We start from the raw sequence: 22396 nt of genomic DNA, 5'->3' as shown, positions 1-22396 counted from the left end.
TTATTTGCTTCTCTTTATGGTTTTTGATTTAACTGAGGGAACATGCTCATGTGACGGGTGGGAAATCAGTCTGCGTATGCTCAGTGCACGCTACATGCGCGCCAGAAGACTCTGGCAAAACTTATTTTTATATTTTGGTTGCAAAATGCTGTCCGATTCTTGGGCCGACGCGGACGTCTACCCACATGTGAGAACAAAATGCTTGCTGTCCTCGGAGAATACCTGCTACAGGTAAGTATCTTCGCTTTATAGTATGTGCATTTTCTAGTGGGAAACTGTCCAAAGAAAAGGCCTTTAGTAGTAGTAGTTATAGACCACTTCATTGATTTATTTTGTACTTTTAAAACAGAAGAGACCAAATGTTGCCAATAGATGTTTGGATTTAACTCGCACCTTGACTTTTTAATTTAATTTTCTTTTTTCATCATCCAATCTTTAACAGGTCTAAAGTTTAAGAACCTGGCTTTTTGGTGTTCCACCATTCTTACGTTCTTTTAAGTTTTGTTTACACTAACAGTCTTTTGATTTAAGGACCATGGTTTTCCTCTGTATCCATTATGGCCTGTGGTATTTTATCTGCCTGAGACTATGGATTCAGCTTCTGTGGCATGTCCATGGTTGAAGTACATATTCCACTTCTCAGTCCTGATTCTCCTGTGTGCAGTATGCATCACTTTATGTTAGATCCATTTTAGGGTAATGGCTTCTTAATAGTATTCCTCTGAATATAATCAAGTAGGTAGATGTCTTAAAAAAACAAACCCTTTTCTATTGCAGTCTGTTATATAGAAAAGAAGTTTTAAATTTAACTGTTCTCTTTGTTTTTTTAAACTGTTCATTATGTATTACCTGTAAGTTGCCACAAATGACTGAATTTATAAGTGTGTCCTGTTTGCTTTCTGCTTCAGTGTTTTGAATACAGAAGGGCCTACATTCTCTCCAGTGTACCTCTAAGTTAAGGGGGTTAACAAAGGGCCAGAATGTTGGGTGGTGGTATTGGGGTGCTACCCTGTGCACTGTAGTTTTTAGGATGCTTCACTACTGATTGGTGGGTAGATAGGGCATCATGTGTTGCAGTTTGTGCGGTGGTACCTTGTGCGTCACTACAGTTAAATTTTTTTTTCTCTGGGTTTAGGTTTATATTTTATTTGAAGTTGCACATACGATCTCGGAACAGTTTCTCCAGTTGCTTTACTAAGACATTGCTGTGTTGTTCTGGCGTTGAAATACGTTTAAGTGTCTGATAAGGTGTTTGGTTGATTTTTGACAGAGAGAGAGAGCAAGAAAAGGAAGAACAGTTAATGGAAGACAAGAAAAGGAAGAAAGAGGATAAAAAAAAAAAAGAAGCTGCTCAGAAGGTATGTTGAATTTGAATGCCTTTGTTTTCTTCTCTTCCTGACTTGTTAGGATGCACAATGTTGATCATATCCAGTTGCATTGTATCTATCTGTATCAAGCTGAAGACAAATCTTGCCATATCCTCCTTGGCCTAAGAAGAATCCAAGGATACCCCTATGCCATTATATAGAGATGACAAACAATTGTGATCTCTCTCTCTCTCTCTCTCTCTCTCTCTCTCTCTCTCTCTCTCTCTCTCTCTCTCTCTCAAATTAAGGTGCTACATTTTAAACAAGCTTATGAGGATATAGTGGTTTGCATGTCTTGTGAGATCTCTGGTAACTTGAAATGTTGAATCAACAAACACAGAAGAACAGAGGACCCGTGCACAGGTCGAAACAAGCAGGGACCCGCGCACAGGTCGAAACAAGCAGGCAATACACAGCGAAGGTGACACCAAAGATGATATCAAAGCAGAATGTGCTTTGGTGTCACCTTTGCTGTGTGTTGCCAACTTGAAATGTTGGTCACTAGAGTAACAGTGATAATGTATATACCCTTCTTTTGATTGTGAATGTACTCTGATGTGAATGGTCTTTCCTATCTTTATAGATAGAGGTCCTTTTGTATTGTACTATTTAGTTTGTTCACTGCCTTGACCTGGCTTGTCAGTAAAGATCGTATAGTAAATGTTAATAAACTATTGGGAGGCATCTTGCTAGTCAAGCAGGCTTGCAGCTGACGCAGCTCCCCCTTTGCCAGTTGGGCCATCTCCCATTGCTAAAAGAGTACAGGAGTGACCTGGCTCTAGCAGGGAGGTTCATTGACTTATGTGGGTGGCCAGGAAGAGTTAAGGGACCTCTCAGATTCTCAGTCCTTCGGAGACTACACAGAGCAGCCTACCGTGGAGGAGAAGGCATGTTTACCTGTGATTCATATTTTTTTTGGGGGGGGGCAAGAACTTTCCTGCCTCAATAACTTCGTGTCGGAGGCTCTGTTTCTCAGACTCCCCCAGAAGAGGATTTATACTGACGGGCCTGGGAGGAGGGCCTCCCCCACCCAAGTATTTTCCCCTCTCCAAAACTCTCTCTGCCATGATGGTGGCGTGGGAGGCTCTGGATGAGTTTTCTGGGGGGTTCAAGGTGCTAGGTAGGAAAGGCCGAATCTTCTCCCTCTAGAGGAGGTGGAGAGGTATAGACAGTTCCCCAAAGTGGAAGCTCTGGCCACAGCTGTGACCAAGAAGACTGCCATCCCTATGGAGGAGGGTTCCGTCCTGAAGGAGATTCATGAATAAGAGAAGTAACGACTCAAGCTGGCTTTCTGCACTACTTCTAGTATTTAGGCCATAGTGTGTGGGGATTATGTTCCCAGAGCCATGTTGTGTTGGTAGCAGAAGGTGCTAGGGTCACCGAAGGTGACTTGGCTGGAGTCTGGGGTGGCCTTCCTGGTAGTTGATTTGTTGCTTATTCCTCTTGTTTTGTAGCCTTGGTGGTTGTGGACCAGAAGTGATTCTGGCTTTGCCACTGGGTGCTGCACACTGCTTCGTAGAAACACCAGAGTCAACTTACTTTCAAAGGTAATTTAGTTTTCAGGGAAGACTGGAAGAAACTGGTCAAGGTGCTATCCTTTCTCATTTCCTTTTTAACATTTTCATTAGTCCTTTAGCCACAATCATTCAGAATTATAACATTCCTTTTCACATTTATGCAGATATTTTATTACCAAACTGATCTTCAATCTTTTAACATGTCCTCTCTTCAGTGTTGTTTGGAAGCCATTGCCTAGTGGTTGTCCATTGGCCAGTATTGAATTGAGAGAAAACAATGGCATGTTAGCTGACAGGTCACTTGCCAGTGTCTTTGTTAGGAACATTAATTATCAAGGGAATTAAAAATTTGCACTTAAATGACTTCAAACTCTTCAAAATATGGCCATTCGTCTTTTTCTATCTTTCAAAATCAGATCACGTAACAGCAGACTTAAAGGATCATCACTGACTTCGTTAAATTTTGTGTTCAGATCAAAATTTTGTTACTACTGCTTTCAGCATTTCATCAAGGAACTCCATCGTATCTGTCCACTTTGACTATTCCTTACTCTCCTGCACAAGTTTTGAGATCATTAAATGACCATCGCCTCGGAAAGCAGAGCACTCATCACAGTGCTTTTGTTCTATGTTACGCCAATACTATGGCATTCTATGCTTCTGTCTTTGCGCAGTGAGACCTCTTTGAAACAGTTTAAATCATTACTGAAGACCTGGCTGTTTGAACAAGCATACTTAATTGCAAACTCCTGAGTGCTGGAATGCCTGTCTTTGGACCCATTTATCTTGGTAGAATGTGTTTGTGTATTTCTGTTCTTATTATGAATATGTGTTCTTTCCTCTCACACATTGTAGTTTTTTCTTTTCTCCTTATTTAAGTGTGTGTGATTTTTAGAAGTCTAAAACACTTTTCTCCGAGGACAAGCAGGCTGCTTGTTCTCACGACTGGGTTGACGTCCACGGCAGCCCCCACCAACCGGAACAAAAACTTTGCGGGCGGTCCCGCACGCAGGGCACGCCCACCGCGCATGCGCGGCCGTCTTCCCGCCCGTGCGCGACCGTTCCCGCTCAGTTTTTTTCGATTCCGCGCTGAGGAGAGACATGTTACCGCCGCGAATTTTCTTTTTCGTGCGCGTTCGCGCTTCTTTTCTTTCTTTTCTTATCTCTAAAAAAAAAAAAAAAAAAAAAAAAAGTTTTTGTCCCTTGTCGTCTTAACACGGGGGCGCTTCGTTGTGGCCTTGTGGCCGTTTGGTCGTTTCTTTTTCGGGTGTGCTTTTCACCGCCACCATCGACGACTTTGACTTCGTCGACGCGATTTTTCCGTCGATGTCCTCGAAGGTCCCGAGTGGATTCAAGAAGTGTGGTCGGTGCGGCCGGCACATCTCGCAAACCGATACTCAAGCTTGGTGTCTCCAGTGCCTTGGCCCGGAGCATAATACCAAGACGTGCACCTTGTGTCTCGGATTGCGAAAGCGGACACAGGTGGCGAGGCAAGTTCGTCGGGACCAACTTTTTGGAACTTGCGCTGGCCCTTCGACGGCATCGGTGTCGCGGCCGGTCTTCGTGTTACGGTTACCGATTTCGACGAAATCGACACTGACGATGGCATTGACCCCAGGAGCACAGGTACCGTTGGCCCGCCGGACCACCGGCGGGGGTGAGCGGCGCGCGGACAGTCTGCCCCGGCCCTCCCTCTACCCAGGGCCATCGGGACCGAAACCTGTCAGACCCGATCCCTCGAGGCCAGGGGGTTCTACCTCTCTCATCTCTGCCACCGAGCGTCGATGATGGGCACTGAAAGAAACCAAAGAAGCATCGGCATCGGTCGCCCATGGCTCACGGGACTGCTAGTTTCGACGCCTCCAGAGATGAATCGACACAGAGGACAGGCAGTGCCGAGAGGAGCGTTCCCCCTCGGTCGAAGAGGTATCGCTGCGTCAGTCCATGGGTGCTTCGGTACCGTCCCTGGACCCGAGCAGCTTGCGGCACCGGCACCCCCTTTCCGACAGCGGGCCTGGACGAGGTGCCTCCGAGCATCCTTCCAGGGATTCTGGACGGGCTGATGCGCCAGGCCTTGCGGCTCCAGGGGTGCTTGCGCCCCCGGCACCGCTTGATGGAGGCGCCGGCGTGCTCCAGCCCCGAGGCCTCCGACACCGACGCCGCTTGCGGGAACCTGGTGTTGACACCATGCAGGTGGAATTCCCGTCGATGGAGGGAGTTCCTCCCCGCCGGCACGGGAGTCCACCGCTCGACCGCCACCATCGATGGAGTGGTTCCTCGCAGTCGAGACGGGCCCGGTTCAGGTCTGAGCTGGAAGAGCTCATGTCCGATACCGAGAAAGAGGCCTCGTGGGGGAGGGGGAAGACCCCAGATATTTCTCATCAGAGGAGTCTGAGGGCCTTCCCTCGACCCCCACTCCTTCACCGGAGATGGAAGCTCTCGCCCCCCTGAGAGCCTCTCCTTTGTCAGGATATGTCTATAGTCATTCCCTTCCCCGTGGTCTCTGTGGATGAGCCGAGGGCTGAGATGCTCGAGGTCCTCGACTATCCATCACCACCTAGAGTGTCTTCCACGGTACCGTTGCACAATGTCCTCAAAGAGACACTGCTTTGGAACTGGCAGAAGCCATTATCTAACCCCACATCCATTCCCAAGAAAGCGGCAATCCCCAGTACAGAATCCACTCTGACCAGAGTTATGCGGCCCAATTGCCTCATGACTCGATGGTCGTGGACTCTGCCTCAAGAGGGCACGGAGTTCGAGGGATACCGCCTCGTCGCCCCCGGGCGGGAGTCTCGCACTCTGGACTTGTTTGGGAGGAAGGCCTACCAATTTCCATGCTCGTGACCTTCATCCAGTCGTACCAGCTCTACACGAGCATTCACATGCGGAACAATGTGAAGCAACTGGCAGGACCTGGTCGATAAGCTCCCTCCGGAGCAGTCCAGGCCTTTTCAGGAGGTGGGCAGGCAGCTGAAGGCGTGTAGAAAGTTCCTGTCCGGGGTATATATGACACCTGTGATGTGGCATCTCGAGCTGCGGCCCAAGGTATAGTGATGCGCAGACTCTCCTGGCTGCGTGCCTCTGACCTGGGACAACCGCACCCAGCAACGGCTGGCGGATGTCCCTTGCCGGGGGATAACATTTTCGTCGCGAGAAGGTCGAGCAGTTGGTGGACCAACTACACCAGCGGGAAAACCGCCCTCAACAGCTTTCCCACCGGGCGCTTTCGCATCCACCTCTACAGGTGGACGTTTTTCCCGGGCCCGGCAAGGCTGCGCCCTAGCGCCTACAGCAAGCGTAGGTACACCCAGCCGGCCCGAAGGCCTCGTCAGGCATAGGGACAGTCCCAGCGCGCTCGTTCCTGTCAACAGCGTGCGCCTAAGCAGCCCCCTGCGTCTCCACAGCAAAAGCCGGAGACGGGCTTTTGACTGGATCCATGGGAACACAGCCGCCATCAAAGTGTCCGTATCGGACGGCCTGCCGGTCGGGTGGAGGTTGAAAGCTTTTCACCAAAGGTGGCCTCTTATAACCTCCGACCAGTGGGTTCTCCAAATAGTGCGGTGCGGATACGCCCTGAATTTGGCCTCCACTCCACCAAATTGCCCACCAGGAGCTCAATCCTTCAGCTCCCATCACAAGCAGGTACTTGCAGAGGAACTCTCCGCCCTTCTCAGCGCCAAGGTGGTCGAGCCCGTGCCACCCGGGCAGGAAGGGCAGGGATTCTATTCCAGGTACTTCCTTGTGGAAAAGAAAACAGGGGGGATGCGCCCCATCCTAGACCTGAGAGGCCTGAACAAATACCTGGTCAAAGAGAAGTTCAGGATGCTTTCCTTGGGCACCCTTCTCCCCATGATTCAGAAAGACGATTGGGTATGCTCCCTGGATTTAAAGGACGCTTATACTCACATCCCAATACTGCCAGCTCACAGTATTTCAGATTCCACCTGGGGACATGGCACTTTCAGTATTGTGTGCTGCCCTTTGGGCTCGCCTCTGCCCCACGGGTGTTCACATAGTAACATAGTAGATGACGGCAGAAAAAGACCTGCACGGTCCATCCAGTCTGCCCAACAAGATAACTCATATGTGCTAATTTTGTGTATACCCTACTTTGATTTGTACCTGTGTTCTTCAGGGCACAGACCGTATAAGTCTGCCCCGCCTCCCACCACTGGCTCTGGCACAGACCGTATAAGTCTGCCCAGCACTATCCTCGCCTCCCAACCACCAGCCCTGCCTCCCAACCACCGGCTCTGGCACAGACCGTATAAGTCTGCCCAGCACTATCCCCGCCTCCCAACCACCAGCCCCGCCTCCCACCACCGGCTCTGGCACAGACCGTATAAGTCTGCCCAGCACTATCCCTGCCTCCCAACTACCAGTCCCGCTTCCCACCACCGGCTCTGGCACAGACCGTATAAGTCTGCCCAGCACTATCCCCGCCTCCCAACCACCAGAATATCCACCAGGTTAAGCATAAATTAAATTACAAACATATCTTTAGATTGGAGCAGTTTTGTCCATTGTTGGATTAGCGTTGCGTAGAAGGCCATCCAGGCATAGGGGACGATCTTCTGACACTTAGGAGTATTTAATTGCCCGTTGAGCACATCACATTTAGAATTAGGATGTGTTTGTGATTTTTCCTTTCCTGCGACAACATTCAACCATGAAATATGTTCTTTGGAAGTGTGGATATATTGTTTGTGCCCTTGCCAATCAAAAGCTAGAGTGAAGGGAAACTTCCTCATGTTTTTAATTCCTTACTCCCTGTCCGTCATCCTCTCAGCCCTGTCTGTTTCTTACCTAGCCCACCCCTCCCTCATCCTTTTAGACTGTCACTGAAATACTTTGATGTTTCATTTATTTGTGCTGTTATTATCAAAATTTGCTTATTTCTGATCTGACGAAGAAGGGCAACCTTAGAAAGCTAATCAAAAAATGTATTAAGTTAGTCCAATAAAGAAGGTATCACCTTATTTTCTTTTCTATGTTTTATTTTATTCTATTTCTTTTGACTTATTTATTAGAGAACTATCTAGGCGGTTCACAGAAAATCAATTCAAATATATAACAGAGTTTAAAACATAACAAAAAAGAAAAAGTTACAACCATCAAAAGAAAAGAAAGAATAAAGGATGACCTTGCTGTTGTACGTCCCAAATCCTGACCCCCAAACTGGCATTGCTGTTGAATTGATATGTTCTAAGATTGACCTATGCTGAAATACTCATGTAGAAATGATCTTTGATAGCTCACGTTCCCCAGATGCAGAAAGCGAAGGCAAGTCCTTTGAAAACTTGAGCAATAGGTTCTATTCAGTGTTTCAGAATTACAGATGAGGAGAACTGTGATTTCCCACAGAAGACCACAAAGCAGCTACCCTTTCGGCACTATTTTGCGTGACTTACATTAGCTGTCAACTGAGGAAAGAATTATGTTTAAAGTATTGTTTTTGATTCACAAGGCATTAAAAAAAAGAACCCGCCCATCATCTGTCATTAGTATTGAAAGTATATGGGGCCCTTTAACTAAGCCGCGGCAAAAAGTGGCCTGCGGCAGTGCGAGCGTGTTGATGTGCCTCGTGGTGGTCGCGGCGTATCTATGCAAGCTGGGAGTGCACGTGTTCCCATATCTCGACGATTGGTTGGTCAAGAACACCTTGGAGGCAGGGGCTGTCCGGTCCATGCAGTGCACTATTCACCTCCTGGAGCTGCTGGGGTTTGTGATAAATTACCCAAAGTCCCATCTCCAGCCAGTCCAATCTCTGGAATTCATAGGAGCTCTGCTGAATTCACAGACGGCTCAGGCCTTTCTTCCCGAAGCGAGAGCACATAACCTCCTGTCCCTCGCTTCCCAGACCAGAGCGTCTCAGCAGGTCACAGCTCGGCAGATGTTGAGACTCCTAGGTCATATGGCCTCTACAGTTCATGTGACTCCCATGGCTCGTCTTCACATGAGATCTGCTCAATGGACCCTAGCTTCCCAGTGGTGCCAAGCCACCGGGAATCTAGAAGATGTCATCCGCCTGTCCCTCAGTTGTCGCAATTTGCTGCACTGGTGGACACTTCGGACCAATTTGACCCTGGGACGTCCATTCCAAATTCCGCAGCCCACGAAAGTGCTGACAACGGATGCATCTCGCCTGGGGTGGGGAGCTCATGTCGATGGGCTTCACACCCAGGGACTGTGGTCCCTCCAGGAACAGGATCTTCAGATCAACCTCCTGGAGGTCCGAGCGGTCTGGAATGCACTGAAGGCCTTCAGAGATCGGCTGTCCTATCAAATTATCCAAATTCGGACAGACAATCAGGTTGCAATGTATTACATCAACAAGCAGGGGGGCACCGGATCTCGCCCCCTGTGTCAGGAAGCCGTCGGGATGTGGCGTTGGGCCTGCCAGTTCGGCATGCTTCTTCAAGCCACATACCTGGCAGGTGTAAACAACAGTCTGGCCGACAGACTGAGCAGAGTCATGCAACCGCACAAGTGGTCGCTCCATTCCAGAGTGGTACGCAAGATCTTCCGAGAGTGGGGCACTCCCTCGGTGGACCTTTTCGCCTCTCAGACCAACCATAAGCTGCCTCTGTTCTGTTCCAGACTACAGGCACACGGCAGACTAGCGTCGGATGCCTTTCTACTCCATTGGGGGACCGGCCTCCTGTATGCTTATCCTCCCATACCTTTGGTGGGGAAGACCTTACTGAAGCTCAAGCAAGACCACGGCACCATGATTCTGATAGCGCCTTTTTGGCCCCGTCGGATCTGGTTCCCTCTACTTCTGGAGTTGTCCTCCGAAGAACCGTGGAGATTGGAGTGTTTTCAGACTCTCATTTCGCAGAACGACGGAGCGCTTCTGCACCCCAACCTTCAGTCTCTGGCTCTCACGGCCTGGATGTTGAGGGCGTAGACTTTGCTTCGTTGGGTCTATCTGAGGGTGTCTCCCGCGTCTTGCTTGCCTCTAGAAAGGATTCCACTAAAAAGAGTTACTTTTTCAAGTGGAGGAGGTTTGTCGTTTGGTGTGAGAGCAAGGCCCTAGAACCTCGTTCTTGTCCTGCACAGAACCTGCTTGAATACCTTCTGCACTTATCAGAGTCTGGCCTCAAGACCAACTCAGTAAGGAATCACCTTAGTGCGATTAGTGCTTACCATTATCGTGTAGAGGGTAAAGCCATCTCTGGAGAGCCTTTAGTCGTTCGATTCATGAGAGGCTTGCTTTTGTCAAGGACCCCTGTCAAGCCTCCTGCAGTGTCATAAGATCTCAACGTCGTCCTCACCCAGCTGATGAAACCTCCTTTTGAGCCACTGAATTCCTGCCATCTGAAGTACTTGACCTGGAAGGTCATTTTCTTGGTGGCAGTTACTTCAGCTCGTAGAGTCAGTGAGCTGCAAGCCCTGGTAGCTCATGCTCCTTATACAAAATTTCATCATAACAGAGTAGTACTCCGCACTTACCCTAAGTTCCTGCCAAAGGGTGGTGTCGGAGTTCCATCTTAACCAGTCAATTGTCTTGCCAACATTCTTTCCCAGACCGCATACTCTCCCTGCTGAGCATCAGTTGCACACATTGGACTGCAAGCGAGCGTTGGCCTTCTATTTGGAGCGGACACAGCCCCACAGACAGTCCGCCCAATTGTTTGTTTCTTTCGACCCCAATAGGAAAGGGGTCGCTGTCGGGAAACGCACCATCTCCAATTGGCTAGCAGATTGCATTTCCTTCACTTATGCCCAGGCTGGGCTGGCTCTTGAGGGTCATGTCACGGCTCATAGTGTTAGAACCATGGCAGCGTCGGTGGCCCACTTGAAGTCAGCCACTATTGAAGAGATTTGCAAAGCTGCAACGTGGTCATCGGTCCACACATTCACATCTCATTAGTGCCTACAGCAGGATACCCGACGTGACAGTCGGTTCGGGCAGTCGGTGCTGCAGAATCTGTTTGGGGTTTGAATCCAACTCCACCCTCCAGGACCCGAATTTATTCTGGTCAGGCTGCACTCTCAGTTAGTTGTTCTTCGTAGGTCAATTTCTGTTATGCCCTCGCCGTTGCGAGGTTCAATTGAGCTGGGTTCTTGTTTTGAGTGAGCCTGAGAGCTAGGGATACCCCAGTCGTGAGAACAAGCAGCCTGCTTGTCCTCGGAGAAAGCGAATGATACATACCTGTAGCAGGTGTTCTCCGAGGACAGCAGGCTGATTGTTCTCACCTACCCTCCCTCCTCCCCTTTGGAGTTGTGTTTTACTCATTCCTTTGCTTGTCATTCAACTGAGCGGGAACGGTCGCGCACGGGCGGGAAGACGGCCCCGCATGCGCGGTGGGCGTGCCCTGCGTGCGGGACCGCCCGCAAAGTTTTTGTTCCGGTTGGTGGGGGCTGCCGTGGACGTCAACCCAGTCGTGAGAACAATCAGCCTGCTGTCCTTGGAGAACACCTGCTACAGGTATGTATCATTCGCTTGCATCTTGCCAGTTAAAGCGGTATAGTAAGTATGGAATGAAGGAATGAATACATAAATTAAATTTGGAAAGGAAGCTGTCTAGACTCTGTTCAGTTACCAGCATACATTTTAAATCCAGGTCCTTTTATTGCCCCAAGAGGTCAGCAAACTTGGGGCACTTGGTTCTGCCAAGGGGCCCAATGAAGATACGCCAGGCCTTTTTCTGGCTTGGATCATGACTGTCTCTCTTCAGCCGCGAGTTCGCCTTGTACCAGTGGGTCCTTAGCTTTATAGAATTTGCTTGTCAACGCGTTTATGGTTTTGTTCTGCTGGTCTGCTCCAAAGCACCAGGCCCTCTCTCCATGCTCTGGTATCTGTTGGACCCAGTACAGTAGAACCAGTGCTGTCTTCAGAGTTTAGTCAGGACTGCTACTCTTTCTGGTCCATACTCAACCTATAAAAAAAGGCCAGTGCTGGTCTCAAGGTTCCATGCATTCATATAGAGACTCTGTGTTCACTGATCGCCTCTGTCTGCCCAGGAGAGTTCTTGACCACCTCGGACCTGTGGGAGGCCTACTTGCACATTCCCATCAGGGTGGACCACAAGCGTTTCCTGTGAGGTTTTTTTTTTGTGTGTGTGTGTGTCCTGGGTCTGCATTTTCAGTTACGGGCCCTCTCATTTGGTCTGGCAGTAGTCCTTCGCACCTTCTCCAAGGTGGTGGTGGGTGGTGACTCATCTGCGCTGCCATGGCATTTGGGTCCATGCTTATCCAGAAGACTGGCTTGTGTGGCCTGACTCTGCAATGGATTCCAGAGTGGTCATGGCTCAGGTGTTCTAGTTGCTGGACCATCTTGGATGGGTGATGAATCATGGTAAGAGCTGTCTGATTTCACCTGAGAATTTGGAGTACCTGGGAATGCAATTCAACATGGCATGTAGGATAGTGTTCCTCACGAAAGAGCATGTGTGCAAGGTGCAGGATTAGAAAAGAATAACTGCAGCATTGGAGGCTCCTTGGGCCTGAGATTTTCTCCAGTTCCTGGGGTCCATGGCAGTGACTTGAAGGTTGTGCCCTGGGCTTGGATCCACATACGTCCCCTTCAGTCTGACCCATTGTTGCAGTTGGTGCCTGTTTCCCAGGACTTCAAATGTTGGTTGCACCTTTTCAGGGTGTGATGCTGCTTGGTTTGGTGGGATAGTCCCAGTCACCTCCTGGGGGGGGGGGGGGGGGGGGTTCTGTCTTTTGTTCCTCTGCTACTTGGAGACATGGGGCAGTCCTGTTAGCTATGGCTACCTGTACTTTGGGGAGGGGGTAGTCCAGGTAATGGCAGAGAGACAAGTGTCAGTGTTTTGGCTTACATCAGTAGCTCTGGAAGAAGCAGCAGCTCTTTATCATTGGGTGGAGTCCAACCTCTTAGTGCTCTCAGTAGTCCACATAGCCGAGAGGGACAGTGTCCATGTGGATTTCCTTTGCTGGTGAGTACAGCCTTGCTTCAACCTCGTGGAATGCCAAATGGATCTCTTCTTCAGCTGCAGGAAAGAGGCAGCTTCAGTGGGAATAGATGCCTTGGTTTATCAATGGCCCAGGGAGGAACCTCTTAACATTCTTCTGCCATGGCCCTTCATCGACAGGTTCAGTTGAAGAATAACACACCATCCCTTTCTGGTTGTTTGGTGGCTCCAGATTGGCCCTGAAGGCTGTTGTATGCAGATCTCATTTGGCTCCTGGCAGAGTCGTTGCTTCTCCTTCCCAGGAGTGACAGCTGCTTCAGCCAAGGTGTAGTGGAAGTGGAGGATCCCAGGTCCCTTCTGGCTTATGGTGTGGCCCTTGAGAGGTGGTCCCTAGTGTGGCAGGGGTTTGCACCCACACAGTCACAGCCATCTTGCTTAAGGCCTGTTAGCAGTGTACTTTCTTGACTTGTGTGTGGATCTGGAAGGTTTTTGAGGATGGGTGCCAACAGTGCTCCCTCTCCCTGTGGAACGACTAGATTCCAGTTGCTCAGCTTCCTTCAACAGGGCTTCAAGCAAGGTTTGGCTCTGAACTCTCTTAAGGTTCAGCTGGCAGCGGCATGCGCTTGATGTTTGTAGTCTCTCTTGCTTTTTCTTTACGTTACCAAAGAGAAGGGGTCGGTCTGCTGCTGGAGCCTCTCAGCAACCTAGTTCTCCTCCTGTTACTGTCTTGCACACTTTTTTTTGCAGAGTGCTGGGATCCCAGGAGGGTCTATGGGCAGCCCGCTGGAGCAGCAAGAAACATTTGGAGGTTCCAGTTTTCTTCCTGGGCTAGGTCCCGGCATGAGAGTCCCTCCCCCTCAGCCGCAAGGAAGCAGCTCCCAGTTGTCAGCATCATCCCTACGTTTGGGAAACCCTATAGAGTCTGTGTGACAAGAGGCACAGAGTCAGCCCGTGGGTGTTCTGGAAACCTTGAGTTTGCAGGGTTATTTGGCAGCTGCCGTAGCAGTTCTGCCATCTATTTCATCGGAATTGGGAGTCTGTGAGTATCGAGAAACGGTCCTTTGCAATAATAGAACCAAAGATACTGGCTCCACAATTTGTTTTTTTTCTTTAGCAAAGCCTGCTGAGGTAACTTTGGACAGTTTCTAGGCCTGAGTAAAGCCTTGTGCCCCCAGGTACAAACATTGAGCCTGGATTTGACTACTTTGGAGGGGAAGTTAAAGGAAAGTGATAATGGAATGGCCTAAAAACATTAACTGAGCAGGTTAAGAATCAAGAGAAAGATTTGAAGAATGTTTATAATCTTGAAACTAATATGGTGAAAGATGTGTCTAATTTGAGGAGGAAAGCAGACTCGAAAAATTCCATCAGGAGCAGTAATCTTCGTTTCTTAAATTTTCCTAAGTGGGTTTGCATTTACTACTCAAAATATGCTTTATTTATATACTAGTAAAAAATGCCTGTTTCTGAGAGAAATGAAACGGGCGCTAGCAAGGGTTTCCTCGGAGTGTGTATGTTTGAGAGAGTGTGTGTCACAGTGGCTGTGAGAGAGAGAGTGAATGTGCGAGTGAGTGTGTGTGTGACAGAGTGAGACTGGGTTGGGAGTGTGTGTGTTGTGGCTTGGCCGTGGGTATGTGGCAGTGTGGTGGCAAGTTTAGGGGGGGTACCCCTGTTTAATTTTGATATTCACCCCAGTCCCCTCCCTCACCTGTTCTGTTCTCCCTAGCTTTTGCAGCTGCCTGAACTTCCTCAGAAATATGAGTTATTAAAAAAAAGAAACCATTCCTTGTCATCAAGCAGATGCAGCCATTACAGATGGGTTGTGTCCATCAACCAGCAGAGGGAGATAGCACACTTCTTTCAGTGCCTCATACCAGCTTGCTCCACTGCCTCTCTTCAGTATTCTCTATCTCCCCTAGCAGAGTGGCTGCAGCTTCTTCGAGCTCCATCTAAAATCTGCCTGGAGGGTTGCTCTTGTGCTTATGCCAGTTGTTAGCAGGGGTGTTTGGAGGCTATAGCAGCTTCACTTTAAAGGTACATAGGTTCGCCCTTTCCCTGCCTTACCTATACCTCCGTGGATGTGGACACATTGCTTAGCTTTCCCTGTCCTTCCCCACCAACAGTGGATGCAGGCACATAGGTTCGCCCTTTCCCTGCCTTTCCCACTCACCTGAGCCTCCGGAGTTCTATTTACCTCTGCTTTCCTCACAACGTTAAAAAAAAAAAAAAAAAGTTGCGTTGCGCTTTGGGGCTTAGACGCTGGAACAGAGGTTTTTCCTTGCCTTTTTCTATGGGACCGGAGCTGTGATACTCGGTCCAGTGAGGTAAGAGTGTTTTCTGACTCCTCCGGGGTGGGCCCGCGATCGGGGCGATTTTGGCGTGAACTGCCATTTTGAATTTTACCGCCGTTTTCGGCGATGGCTGCGGACACAGTAAAGCCCTGTTCCAAGTGTGGCGAGTGCAGATCAGCAGCGGGGCTCTGTAAATCGTGCTGTACAGACGTTAGAGCCGGCCCGAGCATGGCGAGTGACGATTCTTCGCGCTCTGAGCTGGCAGCGGGCGCCATTTTGAATTTACCACATAGCGCGACCTCTGCTGAGACGGAGAGTCCTGAGCCCGGGGGGAGGCCTCAGAGTGAGGCTGATATGGGGAGCATACTACCCCGGCAGAGATCCGGGTGCCCAGGGTGAGTTTTTTTTCTCTCCCCTGATTTTGTCTTATTAATGACATAAGCATACATGCTTAAAAGGTGCTCTCCCACAAAGGCCCGGCACGGGCCTCTTCTAATTGCCCCACCCCCGTGGGTTCTAGCCTGGTAAGGCCCTCTGAGGCGTTATTCCCTGATAATTGGGCAGAATATGAATCGCAGAAGGGCTCTTCCACTTCAGAGGAGTGCTGCACCTCCATGCCCCCCCCCCCCCCCCCCCCCCCCCCCCCCTGTGGTCGGGCTGTGAGGATTCGGAGGACTCTGCAGGCCTTCTGGTCTGAGGAGCCAGAGTCTGGTGCAGAAGTGACTCAGGGATCTGGACGATCCCTCCGCGGTGAGTTATTTTCCACCGTGATGAGCTGCCAGCGCTTATTTCTGATGCCCTGCAGGCTCTCTCTATTGAGGACCCTGCCAGTGGCACAGCCTCCTCTGTGAATTCTAGGATGGCTAGTACCAAAAAGCCTGCTCGAGCCTTTCCTTTGCATGACTCCATCCAAGAGCTTATTTCGGCTCAATGGGCTGACTCCGAGGGACCTTTGAAAGTTTCCAGGGCTATGGGGCAATTATACCCTCTGAGTGAGGAGCATATGGCTCGCTTTGCTATGCCTAAAGTGGATGCCCTAGTCACAGCTGTGACAAAGAGAACTACCCTCCCTGTTGAAGGAGGTGTTGCCCTGAAGGATATTCAAGACCGTAGACTGGAATCAGCACTTAAACGGTCATTTGAAATTGCAGGTCTCACTATTCGGGCGTCTGTATGCAGTTGCTATGCTGCTAGAGCCTGCCTGGCTTGGTTGCAACAGGCAGTGGAACAGCCCGGTGATGGAGCGGAGCCCTTTTCAGATGTGGCTCCGCGGATGGAGTCTGCCTTGTCCTTTCTTGCTGACGCCCTTTTTGATATTGTCAGAGCTTCGGCTAAACACATGGCAGTAGCAGTGGTGGCTCGCAGTCTTCTTTGGCTACGGCATTGGGCGGCAGACATGGCCTCTAAGCAAAGGTTGGTGAAGTTGCCCTTTCAAGGCCTTCTCCTGTTTGGTGAGGAGTTGGAGAAAATTGTGAAGGGCCTAGGTGAGGCTAAACCCCAGCGCTTGCCCGAAGATAGGCCTCGGCCTTCCTCTAAGGGTGCGGCGGTCCACTCCTCTTACAGACCTCGCGTCCGTGAAGCTCGAAGGTACTGCCTGGGGCGTTCTGCTGGGTTCACTTCTCGTGCCCGTTTTCAGCAGAGGAACTCCTTTTGCTCGGACAAACGTTCCACAGCCTCTGGCTCAAGGCCTGGAGTTCAGGGGCGACCCTCTCAATGATGGTGCGCCGGCCCTCTCCTCGAGTCCTGTCATCGGAGGACGTCTTTCCCTCTTTGCCGAGGACTGGGCCAACATTTCCTCAGATCAGTGGGTCTTGGACCTGATCAGAGACGGTTACAGAATAGAATTCGACGCCCCTGTGTTTGTGGAGTCCCGATGCGGTTCTGCTGTCAAATGGGCGGCGGTAGAGGAGACTTTACAAGGTCTGATTCAGATAGGGGCCGTGTCCCCGGTACCTCCCGCCGAACACGGCTGCGGCCGCTACTCCATCTACTTTGTGGTGCCGCGAAAAGGAGGGTCTTTTCGCCCTATTCTGGACTTAAAAGAATTAAACAAGTCCCTGAGAGTGCGGCATTTTCACATGGAAACCCTGCGCTCCGTCATTGCGGCGGTACAGCCAGGAGAGTTTCTCACGTCTTTGGACCTGAAAGAAGCTTACTTGCACATTCCAATTTGGCCCCCGCACCAGACGTTTCTGAGGTTTTTGGGGATGGGAAAGCATTTCCAGTTCCGGGCCTTGCCTTTTGGCCTCGCCACAGCTCCCCGCACCTTTTCGAAGGTTATGATGGTAGTAGCTGCCTTTCTAAGGCGAGAGGGTATTCGGGTTCACCCGTACCTGGATGACTGGCTCATTCGAGCAAACTCTGCTGCAGAGAGTCAGCATGTAACAGCCAGAGTGGTCTCAGTACTTCAATCTCTGGGCTGGGTTGTCAATTTGGCCAAAAGTCACCTGACCCTCTCGCAGTCTCTAGAATATTTGGGGGCCAGGTTCGACACAGCCTCGGGGTATGTGTACCTACCCGAGCAAAGGCGGTGCAAGCTTCAGAATCAGGTCCGTCTGCTCCTGAGGATGCCCCGCCCGTGAGCTTGGGACATTGTCTAGCTGCTTGGATTGATGACGGCCACCATAGAACTGGTGCCCTGGGCGAGAGCGCACCTGAGGCCTCTACAGTATGCTCTATTCCAAAGATGGTCTCCTGTATCTCAGGATTACCAATGCAGACTCTCTTGGCTCCCTGCGGCCGACTCAGGCATGGAGTGGTGGCTCTCAGACAGCATGCTGCGGTGAGGAATGCCGCTGGCGCTCCCTGATTGGTGCCTAGTGGTGACAGATGCCAATCTGAAAGGCTGGGGCGCACATTGCAAGGGGAAGCATGCCCAGGGTCTATGGACACCCGAGGAGTCAGAGTGGTCCATCAACCGCCTAGAGTTGAAAGCAGTGTTTCAGGCGCTTCTGGCCTTTCAAGTGACCCTGGAAGGAATGGCTGTCCGAGTGATGTCGGACAACACGACAGCAGTGGCCTACATAAATCGACAAGGCGGCACTCAGTGCAGAGCTCTAGCCGCGCAGGCCGAACAAATTTGCCACTGGGCCGAGCTGCATCTACAGTTTCTGTCGGCAGCTCACATTGCAGGTCAGAGCAACGTGCAAGCCGATTATCTAAGTAGGCATCAGATCGATCCAGCGGAGTGGGAACTAGCAGACGAAGTGTGCCTTCAGATATGTGCCAAGTGGGGCAAGCCCGTGATGGATCTAATGGCGACATGCTCCAATGCCAAAGTCCCGTGCTTCTTCAGCAGACGGAGAGATCCTCGCACGGCAGGGTTGGATGCCTTGGCTCAACCCTGGCCTCCGGGCCTACTGTATGTGTTCCCTCCGTGGCCCTTGATAGGGTGAGTGCTCCTGCGGATTCGGCTGCATCCAGATGAAGTGGTTCTCGTCGCCCCGGATTGGCCCAGGAGGCCTTGGTATGCGGACCTCCGACAGATGCTCGTGGAAGATCCCCTTCAGTTACATAGTAACATAGTAGATGACAGCAGAAAAAGACCTGCATGGTCCATCCAGTCTGCCCAAGACAAACTCATATGTGTATACCTTGAATTTGTACCTGTCCTTTTCAGGGCACAGACCGTATAAGTCTGCCCAGCAGTATTTCCCGCCTCCCAACCACCAGTCCCGCCTCCCATCATCGGCTCTGGTACAGACCGTATAATTCTGCCCTCCCCTATCCTAGCCTCTCAACCACCAATCCCTCTTCCTACCACCTGCTCCGCCACCCAATTTCAGCTAAGCTTCTGAGGATCCATTCCTTATGCACAGGATTCCTTTATGCATATCCCACGCATGTTCAGTTACCTCTGGTTCCCAACCTTTGTCACAGGGTCCGGTGACCATGGAGGACGCCAGCCGATTTGGTCTTATGGCCTGACGATTGAGAGGGCGCAATTGAGAGGCAGAGGATATTCCAATAAAGTAATGACCAGTCTCCTGCAAGCCCGCAAGTGTTCCACTTCCGTGGCTTATGCCAGGATTAGGCGCCAGTTTGAAGTCTGGTGTGCTTCCAGAGAGATCGCACCCCTGCGGGCTCCTGTCTCGCCGATTCTGGACTTTTTGCAGGATGGTGTACAAAAAGGCTTGGCCTATAATTCCCTGTGGGTGCAAGTGGCAGCGTTGGCCTCCCTGCGTGGCAAGGTTGAAGGCATGTCTTTAGCTGCTCATCCGGATGTGGCACGGTTTCTTAGAGGGGTGCTTCGGCTCCGTCCTCCCGTGCGTGCACCTTGTCCAGTTTGGAACCTGGTTCTAGTGCTGAAAGGCCCTTCAGGGTGCTCCCTTTGAACCGCTTCGGCGTGCTTCAGAGAAAGATTTGACACTGAAGGCCGTCTTGTTAGTGGCCATTACTTCGGCGAGACGGGTGTCAGAGCTCCAGGCGCTGTCCTGTAGAGACCCTTTTCTGCAGTTTTCAGAGTCCGGGGTCACGGTTCGGACCATGCCTTCCTTCTTGCCTAAGGTGGTTTCAGCGTTTCACCTAAACCAACCTATTTTCTTGCCCTCCTTTGTCGAGGAGGAGTTTCCAGAATCTTTTGGGCAATTGCACCTGCTGGACGTGCGTAGGACTCTGCTGCAGTATCTGCGAGTTATTAACTCTTTCAGGACCTCTTATCATCTGTTTGTTTTGCTATCAGGTCCTCGCAGAGGGTCTCAAGCGTCTAAAGCCACTATTGCCCGCTGGCTTAAAGAATCTATCTTTTCAGCTTATTTGCTTGCCGGCCGGCCTCCGCCTGATGCCTTTAAGGCGCATTCCACTAGAGGAATTTCCTCTTCTTGGGCTGAAACTGGAGCACTCTCTCTTCAAGAGATTTGTAGTGCAGCAACATGGGCTTCTAAGCTCTCTTTTGCCCGACATTACAGGCTGGATGTGGCTGCCAGGAGGGACGCACATTTTGGAGCGCAAGTGCTGGCGCGTGGTGTGGCTTGTTCCCACCCTATCTAGGGATTGCTTTGATACATCCCATCTGTAATGGCTGCATCTGCTTGATGACAAGGAAGGGAAAATTAGGTTCTTACCGTGATCATTTTCTTTTCTTTAGTCATAGCAGATGCAGCCATGATCCCTCCCTGTCTGATGCTATCTGCTGTAAATCTATTTCAGGTTCTGTTCATGTTTCCTGGAGATTCTGTCCTTGGGAAAAAGTCGGAAAACAGTCTTCAGGATTCTTGTTCAATTAAAGGAGGATGTCTTAATTCCCTCCAGTTTCATGTTTTGGAGGATGTTTATTCCCTCCGGGAGGATGAGTTTATTCCCTCCAGTTATGTCTCAGTGGAGAATGAATTTATGCCCTCCGGGAGGATGTTTCATTCCCTCCATTCTGAGTTAATGCCTTTTGTTGTAGGGCTATCGTTCGCTGTGAGGAAAGCTAATGTTATTCCCATTGCGGAATGCCATACTGCTTTGGAAGCTTCAAATAATGAAGAGAGGCAGTGGAGCAAGCTGGTATGAGGCACTGAAAAAAGTGTGCTCTCTATCTCCCTCTGCTGGTTGATGGACACAACCCATCTGTAATGGCTGCATCTGCTATGACTAAAGGAAAGAAAATTATCACGGTAAGAACCTAATTTCCCCTTCTTGGTGACAATTGCTTTAGCCAGGAGAGTTTGGGAGCTTCAGGCCTCATTCTCTCAGCACCTATCCACACAGTTTCTTCCCTTTTTTTCCCCCCAAAGGCGATTTCGCCTTTCCTTGTGAATAAGGAGGTCTGTTTGCCATCATGTCAGAGTCCAGGTACAGACTGTGGGCACAAAAGTCCCCACAAACTGGATGTCCACAGTGTGCTGCTGTGATTGTAGGAGACAGATCTGTTCATATGTTTGTCCTTTTTCCATGGTCTCCATCAGTGCCAGATGGAAGCAAAAGTTTCTATTGCATGCTAGATAAGGGTGTATTGAGGCCACCTATGTTTGCAGGAATAAGTTCGTGCTGTCAGGCCTGCAATTGCACTTGACTCGTGCAGGTGACATAGATGAGACACTTCACCCAAGGATATCTGCGGTTTGGCAACCTGGATGTTACACCATTCATTTTTCAAAGCATTACAGGGTAGACATGGCTGAAGCCTCATCAGACTTTGGCAGAGCCATCATTCAGGGGGGCCTTGACTTTCCTTACCCCAGTGAGTTTCTTCTTTTGTACATCCCAATAGTGCAGACTGGTGCAACTGTATGCTAAGAGAGGTGAAATTTAGTCATACCTGTATAAAAAAGGTTTGGACACATTTCTGGAGGAAAAGTCCATAGTCTGCTATTGAGACAAACAGTGGGAACCTACTGCTTGCCCTGGGATTGGTAGCATGGAATGTTGCCACAATTTGCATTTCTGCCAGGTACTTGTGATCTGGTTTGGCCACTGTTGGAAACAGGATACTGGCCTAGATGGACCATTGGGCTGACCCAGTATGGCTATTCTTATGTTCCTTTCCTTTAGTCCTGCTGCACCATTTTGCTCTGGAAGACAATTAGTTCTAGGGAATTGTTCAGCTCTCTACTTCTCTCTCGTCTTTGGTGTTCACTTAATTTTGTGTTATAGGAGAAACAATGGAAGGAAATCTGGAAAATATTTAGTGTTGCAGGGTTTGATGGGGCATGGATGTGGTATATAAGGGGACTTTCCACCAATTTGGCAGAGGCATACTGGAGTTTATCATAAGGGGACTTTCCACCACTTTGGCAGAGGCATACTGGAGTTTATCATAGTGCATCAGCACATATACCAGTGATATTGGTGATGTCATGGGGGAAATCAGTTCTCTACCTCCATCTGCTGGTAGAAGAGGAATACAACCCAATAGTGTAGACTGGTGCAGCATGACTAAAGGATAGGAAATCATGTCTGTTTGCTTCTTTTGATGAGCATTCTGAGTGTTTTACAAATAGGAAAACAAGGTACACCAAAAAAGAAGAAGAAAAAAAAAAAGGGAATGCCAGTTAACAGGACAGTAAGACACCAAACATACAAGAGCAATCATAACATATCTGACAGGTTTTACAAACTTTCACCATTTAAATTGTAGAGCAGGACCCTTCTGCAGTACTGTACAGAATATTTATAGTTAATACTGCAAAATGACTGATTATTCTAATAACTACCAAAAACATTTGTTACGTTAGGGTTTTTTAAAATCATAAAGTAATGATTTGCTTCAAGCGTTAAGGGTTGCATTGTAGAGACTAATTTTGTCTAATTGCAAGAGATATCTGTTGCAGGATACCTTACTGTTCGTACAGGCAAAAATGGCAGTGTCTGTCGCAACTTTTCCATGGCCTATTTAACCGCTTTTCTCC

Source organism: Microcaecilia unicolor, chromosome 1, assembly GCF_901765095.1.
Source record: "Microcaecilia unicolor chromosome 1, aMicUni1.1, whole genome shotgun sequence".
NCBI lineage: Eukaryota > Metazoa > Chordata > Amphibia > Gymnophiona > Siphonopidae > Microcaecilia > Microcaecilia unicolor.
Note: the sequence above shows the minus strand (reverse complement) of the source record.